This window comes from Leuresthes tenuis, unplaced genomic scaffold (genome assembly GCF_036924035.1).
Source record: "Leuresthes tenuis unplaced genomic scaffold, fLeuTen1.0.hap1 SCAF_20, whole genome shotgun sequence".
Classification (NCBI taxonomy): Eukaryota; Metazoa; Chordata; class Actinopteri; order Atheriniformes; family Atherinopsidae; genus Leuresthes; species Leuresthes tenuis.
The window spans coordinates 28,254,883-28,263,121 of NW_027325374.1; the positions used below are offsets into that span (position 1 = coordinate 28,254,883).

An 8,239-nucleotide genomic window follows, 5' to 3' on the forward strand; every position below is an offset into this window, starting at 1 on the left:
ATTGAAGTCCCCCAGCAGAATGAGGGAGTCTCCGGTAGGAGCATTCTCCAGTGCCTCCCCCAGAGACTCCAAAAAGGGTAGGTACTCTGAACTGCTGTTTGGCGCATAGGCACAAACAACAGTCAGGACTCGTCCTCCCACCCAACGGCGGAGGGAGGCTACCCTCTCGTTCACTGGGGTAAACCCCAATGTACTGGCACACAGCCGGGGGGCAATAAGTATGCCCACACCTGCTCTGCGCCTCTCACCACGGGCAACTCCAGAGTGGAAGAGAGTCCAACCCCTCTCAAGAGTACTGGTTCCAGATCCCAAGCCGTGCGTCGAGGTGAGTCCGACTATATCTAACGGTCTGATGAAGTTTCAACAATAAAGAACAAACTTTGTATTATGAGAAAGAACCAGACTCATTCTTCAGGAATCCGAAAATAAGCTCTATTTTACGAGTTATGCACGAATTCGGATTCTCCTATAAAACGAATTCCTTAACTCAAACCAAGTTAAGACTGCTTTGTCCTTCATATTTATTCATGTCTAATCAAGTTTCAATGATAAACAACGTTGTACTTTGTAGAATGAGAAAGAACTTCTTCAGCAATAAGCATCTCTCGACAAATGACGAAATACAGATTTTGCTATAAAATTAATTGCTATCAGCCTGACTTAAAACTGTTTGTCTTCCTTATTTATCCACTTCAAATCAAGTTTCAACAATTAAAAAAAATTTGTAGTTTGAGAAAGAACAACTTAATCTTGAGCAATCAGTATAAAAAGAGGGTAAGCAAAGGTGCGAATGTAAAACCATACATGATCAAAACAGGGAGCGGAGGTGTTTGGCTGAGACAAGGTGTGAATGTCCACCCATAATTAATGAAAAGCGGGCAACAAGTAGGTTCGAATGCCCAACCATACATCATCAAAAGCAGGAGTGGATATGTTCGGCTACAAGAAGGTTTGAACGTCTGACCATAGTTTGTAAAAAGCGGGTAAGAAAAGGTTCGAATGCCCGAACATACACCATCAAAGGAGGGAGCGGAGGTGTTCCGCTGTAAGAAGGTGTGAATGTCCGACCATAGTTGGTAAAAAACGGGTAAGAAAAGGTTAAAATACCCGACTGTACACAATCAGTAGCGGGTGCAGAGTTGTTCGGCTACTAAAAGGTGTGAAAGTCCGACCATGGTTTGTAAAAAGCGGGTAAGAAAAGGTGCGAATGCCCGAAAATGTATGATCAAAAGAGGGAGCGGAGGTGTTCGGCTGCAAGAAGGCAAACTATGGCCTTCTTGCAGCCAAACACCTCTGATCTCGCTTTTGATAATGTAAGGTTGGGCATTCAGACTTTGCTTCACCTGCTTTTCACCAAATATAGTCGGACATTCACACCTTCTTGCAGCCGAACACTTCCGCTCCACCTTTTAGTGTTCTATCACACCTTTTTTTCACCGAATTTTATAGATTATGGTTGGAAATTCTCAACCACTCTTCATCCGAAGACCTCTCCTCCCGCTTTTGTTAATATATTTGAACTTTAGTCGGACATTCACACCTTCTTGCAGCTGAACCACCTCCGCTCCCTGTTTTGATCATGTATGGTCTGGCAATACTACCTTTTCTTATCCGTTTGTGAGTAATTATGGCTGGACATTCACACCTACTTGCAGCCGAACACCACCTCTCTCGCTTTTGATGATGTATGGACCGGCATTCTTACCTTTTCTAACACATTTTTCAGAAATTACGGTCGGAGATTCACACCTACTCACAGCCGAACAACTCCGCTCCCGCATTTGATGGTGTGCAGTCGGACATTCTCACCCTTTCTCATCAGCTTTTTGCAAATTATGATCTGACATTCACACCTACTTGCAGTCGAAAAGCTATGCTCCCGCTTTTGATTATGTTTGGTTGGATGTTCAAACCTTTTCTTAACTGCTTTTTACAAACTTTGGTTGGACGTTCACACCTTCTTGTAGCCGAACACATCCACTCCCTCTTTTGATCATGTGCGGTTTGATTTTCGAAAAAATTTTTTCATGTTTTCTAGCAATTATTGATGGACATTTAGACCTTCTTGCAGCTGAACACCTCCGCTCCTGCTTTTGATCATACCTTGTCAGGCATTCGCACCATGTCTTACCCGCTTTTTACAAACTTTAGTCGAACATTTACACCTTTTTGTAGCCGAACACCACCTCTCTCGCTTTTGATGATGTATGGTTCGGCATTCTTTCCTTTTCTAACACATTTTTCAGCAATTATGGTCGGACATTCACACCTACTCAGAGCCGAACACCTCCGCTCCCGCATTTGATGGTGTATAGTCGGGCATTCTCACCCTTTCTCATCAGCTTTTTGCAAATTATGATCTGACATTCACACCTGCTTTTGATAATGTATGGTTGGGCATTCGCACCTTTTCTTACCCATTTTTCAGTAATTATGGGTGGACATTCACACCTTCTTGCAGCTGAACACCTCCTCTCCCGCTATTGATTGTGTACAGTCGGGTATTTTAACCTTTTCTTACCCGCTTTTTACCAAATATGGTCGGACATTCACACCGTCTTACAGCGGAACACCTCTGCTCCCGCTTTTGATGGTGTATAGTCAGGCGCTTGAACCTTTTCTTACCCGCTTTTTACAAACTATGGTCGGACATTCAAACCTTCTTGTAGCCGAAAACCTCCGCTCCCTCTTTTGATTATACATTGTTGGGCATTCGCACCTTATTTACAAACTATAGTCAGACATTCACACCTTGCAGCTGAGCCACCTAAGCTCCCTGTTTTGATAGTGTATGTTCGGGCATTCGAACCTATTCTTACCCCCTTTTTACAAACTATGCTCGGAGATTCACACCTACTCACAGCCGAACAACTCCGCTCCAGCATTTGATGATGTATTGTCCGGCATTCTAGTCTCTTCTAACACATTTTTCAGCAATTATGGTCGGACATTCACACCTACTCACAGCCAAACACTTCCGCTCCCGCATTTGATGGTGTATAGCCGGGCATTCTCACCCTTTCTCATCAGCTTTTTGCAAATTATGATCTGACATTCACACCTACTTGCAGTCGAACAGCTCTTTTCCCGCTTTTGATTATGTTTGGTTGGATATTCGAACCTTTTCTTAACTGCTTTTTACAAACTTTGGTCGGACGTTCACAACTTCTTGCAGCCGAACACATCCACTTCCACTTTTGATGGTATATATTCGGGCATTCGAACCTTTTCTTACCCGCTTTTTACAATCCGTGGTCGGACTTTCACACCTTCTTGTAGCCAAACAACTCCGCTCCCGCTATTGATTGTGTAAAGTCGGGCATTCGAACCATTTCTTACCCGCTTTTTACAAACTATGGTCGGACATTCAAACCTTCTCACATGCACTCCTGCTTTTGATGATGTATGGTTGGGCATTCGCACCTTTTTTTTACCCATTTTTCAGGTATTATGGGTGGACATTCACACCTTCTTGCAGCTGAACACCTCCTCTCCCACTTATGAGCATGTGTGGTTTGATTTTCGAAAATTTTCTTTCATGTTTTCTAGCAATTATTGATGGACATTTAGACCTTCTTGCAGCTGAACACCACCTCTCCCAATTTTGATGATGTATGGACCGGCATTTTTACCTTTTCTAACACATTTTTCAGCAATTATGGTTGGAGATTCACACCTACTCACAGCCGAACAACTCCGCTACCGCATTTGATGGTGTATAGTCGGGCATTCTTACCCTTTCTCATCAGCTTTTTGCAAATTATGATCTGACATTCACACCTACTTGCAGTCGAACAGCTCTGCTCCCGCTTTTGATTATGTATGGTTGGATATTCGAACCTTTTCTTAACTGCTTTTTACAAACTTTGGTTGGACGTTCACACCTTCTTGTAGCCGAACACATGCACTCCTGCTTTTGATGATGTATGGTTGGGCATTCGCACCTTTTTTTTACCCATTTTTCAGGTATTATGGGTGGACATTCACACCTTCTTGCAGCTGAACACCTCCTCTCCCACTTATGATCATGTGTGGTTTGATTTTCTGAAATTTTCTTTCATGTTTTCTAGCAATTATTGATGGACATTTAGACCTTCTTGCAGCTGAACACCACCTCTCCCGATTTTGATTATGTATGGACCGGCATTTTTACCTTTTCTAACACATTTTTCAGCAATTATGGTTGGAGATCCACACCTACTCACAGCCGAATAATCCCCTACCGCAATTTGATGGTGTATAGTCGGCATTCTCACCCTTTCTCATCAGCTTTTTGCAAATTATGATCTGACATTCACACCTACTTCCAGTTGAACAGCTCTGCTCCCGCTTTTGATTATGTTTGGTTAGATATTCGAACCTTTTCTTAACTGCTTTTTACAAACTTTGGTCGGACGTTCACAATATCTTGCAGCCGAACACCTCCGCTTCCGCTTTTGATGGTGTATATTCGGGCATACGAACCTTTTCTTACCCGCTTTTTACAAACCAAGGTCGGACTTTCACACCTTCTCTTAGCTGAACAACTCCGCTTCCTCTTTTGATTGTGTACAGTCGGGTAATTTAACCTTTTCTTACCCGCTTTTTACCATCTATGGTCGGACATTCACACCGTCTTACAGCGGAACACCTCCGCTCCCTCTTTTGATGATGTATGGTTAGGCATTCGCACCTTTTCTTACCCATTTTTCAGTAATTATGGGTAGACATTCACACCTTCTTGCAGCTGAACACCTCCTCTCCCGCTTATGATCATGTGCAGTTTGATATTCGAAAATTTTCTTTCATGTTTTCTAGCAATTATTGATGGACATTCAGACCGTCTTGCAGCTGAACACCTCCGCTCCCACTTTTGATGGTGTATAGTCGGGCTTTCGAGCCTTTTCTTCCCCGGTTTTTACAAATTATGGTTGGACATTCAGACCTTCTTGCAGCCGAAAACCTCCACTCCCTCTTTTGATCATACATTGTCGGGCATTCGCACCTTTTCTTACCCGCTTTTTACAAACCATGGTCGGACTTTCACACCTTTTAGTAGCCGAACAACTCCGCTCCCGCTATTGATTGTGTACAGTCGGGTATTTTAACCTTTTCTTACCCGCTTTTTACCAACTATGGTTGGACATTCACACCTTCTTACAGCAGAACACCTCTGCTCCTTCTTTTGATTATGTATGGTTTGACATTCGCACCTTCTCTCACCCGCCTTTTACTATGGTCGGCCATTCACAGCTTCCTCTCCACCATACTTGTATGGTGGGATATTCACACCCACTTGCATCCGAAGACCTCCGCCCCCACTTTTGTTGATATTTAGTCGGTCATTCGCACCTTACCCGCTTTTGGCAAACTATGGCCTTCTTGCAGCCAAACACCTCTGATCTCGCTTTTGATGATGTAAGGTTGGGCATTCAGACCTTGCTTCACCTGCTTTTCACCAAATATAGTCGGACATTCACACCTTCTTGCAGCCGAACACTTCCGCTTTTAGTGTTCTATGAGGCATTCACATATATTTTTTCACCGTATTTTATAGATTATGGTTGGAAATTCTCACCCACTCTCATCCGAAGACATCTCCTCCCGCTTTTGTTAATATATAGTCGGGCATTCGAACCTTTTCTTACCCGCTTTTTACAAATTATGGTCGAACATTCACACCTACTTGCAGCTGAATACTTCCGCTCCACCTTTTAGGTATGTATGGTTGGCATTTGCACCTCTTTTTATACTGATTGCTGAAGATTAAGTTGTTCTTTCTCAAACTACAAATTTTTTCAAATTGTTGAAACTTGATTTGAAGTGGATAAATAAGGAGGACAAACAGTTTTAAGTCAGGCTGATAGAAGGAATTAATTTTATAGCAAAATCTGTATTTCGTCATATGTCGAGAGATGCTTATTGCTGAAGAAGTTCTTTCTCATTCTACAAAGTACAACGTTGTTTATCGTTGAAACTTGATTAGACATGAATAAATATGAAGGACAAAGCAGTCTTAACTTGGTTTGAGTTAAGGAATTCGTTTTATAGGAGAATCCGAATTCGTGCATAACTCATAAAATAGAGCTTATTTTCGGATTCCTGAAGAATGATTCTGGTTCTTTCTCATAATACAAAGTTTGTTGTTTATTGTTGAAACTTCATCAGAAGTGAAGAAATAAATGAATGCCTATCAACAAATGTGGGATCTAAACTCTAGTGCTTCCTCTAAAATAATTTCCTTTCTCAATTTAGAAATGTGTGTGTGTAAGTCACAACACCCGTGACACCAAAACGGCTTTCTTTTCTCTACACTCTGCACTATGAGCACACACACCAAATCAGAAAGGCTTTTTTCTCTCTTTTCTACATTATGGACTGTGGGGACACAAAACCGCTCTCTCTCTTTTTTTTTTTATCGTGTGCCAGGGCGTTGTCTCATGTATTAGATTATGCTTAAGATACAAATGGGTTTATCAGTCACATCAGAATCCATACATACTGATCCTCCCGTAATAAAATGGTCGGATCTTATCAAACACACTTTGTTTCTTGTGACAATCAAGTCAGCGAAACAGCGTATACACGTCAAGACACTGAATCAAGTTTGCCACAAGAACTCATAAGTTTGGCAGTATTGCTCTGCCATCAGCAATGATACACCCATTTTATTTTCGTGAGACATGTGCAAGCACCTGTTCATCTACTGTTCTATCACTATGAATTAGTGATCTATTATCAATAAGGATACTTCTACAACTACTATCAAAGTATGTCCGGACTTCTTATGTTGTCAGTTGCTATATATGAATAAGTGGGTAGCTACTGACAAGCATTAAGCATGTCACACAGCCCAAACATATAACATTTCAGGACACACCACACAGTTAACAACCACAGTGAAGCGTGTCAAAGCCCAAACATGTAACATTCAACAGGACACTTACACAACACATTCAAATCAAACAGTCAGACAACATACAAGAACATATACCCCAGCCGGCATTGCTCCCTGCCTATTTTCGTACAGCACACTATGTGTGCGCACACCTTTATTCACAAACTCTTCAACTTATACTCTTTTACCGAAGCTGCTACAGCTCGATTGGCCGAATACCCTTAGATCCTATTTCGGTGAATTTGACATCTGCCTTACATGTAACAGATTAGCGGTTTAGCAGTTTTAATTTAGTTTGAGTGAAGGAATTCATTTTATAGCAAAATCCGAAATCGTGAAGCACTCATGAAAGTAAGCTTATTCTCGGATTCCTGAAACTTTAGATTTGCTCTTTCTTTTACTGCAAAGTACAACGTTGTTTTTTTTGTTTAAATCTTTCTAGACATGGTAAATATGAACGACAAAGCAGTTTTAACATAGTTTGAGTGAAGGAATTCATTTTATAGATAAAATCCCAAGAGTCTGCTGAGAAAAGAGAGTGAATGCGAAGTAGACTTTAACACGGCTATGGGAGCGAGCCGAGTGTCGGCTAACCGGGAGAATTGCTTGAAAGAAACGCGACACCGAATGAGCGGTCAGAACAAAGCCTCAATACGGGATTCTCGTGGTGTTTTTGTTGCTGCCTTGTCTTTTGCATAGAGTAAAAGACAAGGCAGCCATCGAATAGGGCCCGATTGTTCCTACTTGGTCAGCCGAGGAGCAGGGGGGGGGGGGGGGGGGGGGGCAAGCGTCTCAACCAAGCAAAGCTCACCATGGGGAAGGTGGCTATACCAACTAGCCTGATGCCCTGCTCCCGCAGTGACGGATAATCGTACTCTGGTTTCTCTTCATAACATACAAGTCTTTCGCCTTTTACTAAAGACTTCCGTGGAGAGCAGCACTAATGAGTTGTTTCTATTATTGGCAGGCTTTACCTTTGCGGGTGAAGCCCTTTCTGTCTGTGCAAAAGAAATCTTGCTACTTTGCAGAGTGACTTCTCTGAGTAGAGTCGCCTTACAAGACAAGGCAGCCATCGAATAGATTGTTTCTACTTGGTCAGCCGAGGAGCGGGGGGGGGGGGGGGGCAAGCGTCTCAACCAAGCAAAGCTCACCAAGTAGGAACAATCGGGCCCTTTTCGATGGCTGCAACACCTGAAAGAGATATTGATGCGAGACCCGATCAAATGCTTTTTCAAAGTCTAAATTTAAGATGACAAGCCGGGTGTTTCTGTCTCTAGCGTAATCAATGATGTCTCGAATCAGTACGAGGCTGTCGGTGAGTTGTCTCCCTGAGATGGCACAAGCTTGGTCTGGGTGAATTAC

The 8,239-nt window shown here is 42.5% G+C and overlaps 1 non-coding gene across 1 annotated transcript; it reads left to right on the plus strand.

Annotated features, from left to right (window-relative positions):
* Positions 1–7,748: 7,748 nt before the first annotated feature.
* On the plus strand, positions 7,749–7,862 carry LOC140279044 (U5 spliceosomal RNA). The gene has a single exon (XR_011909249.1). It is a non-coding gene; the product is annotated as a U5 spliceosomal RNA (small nuclear RNA).
* Positions 7,863–8,239: the final 377 nt, after the last annotated feature.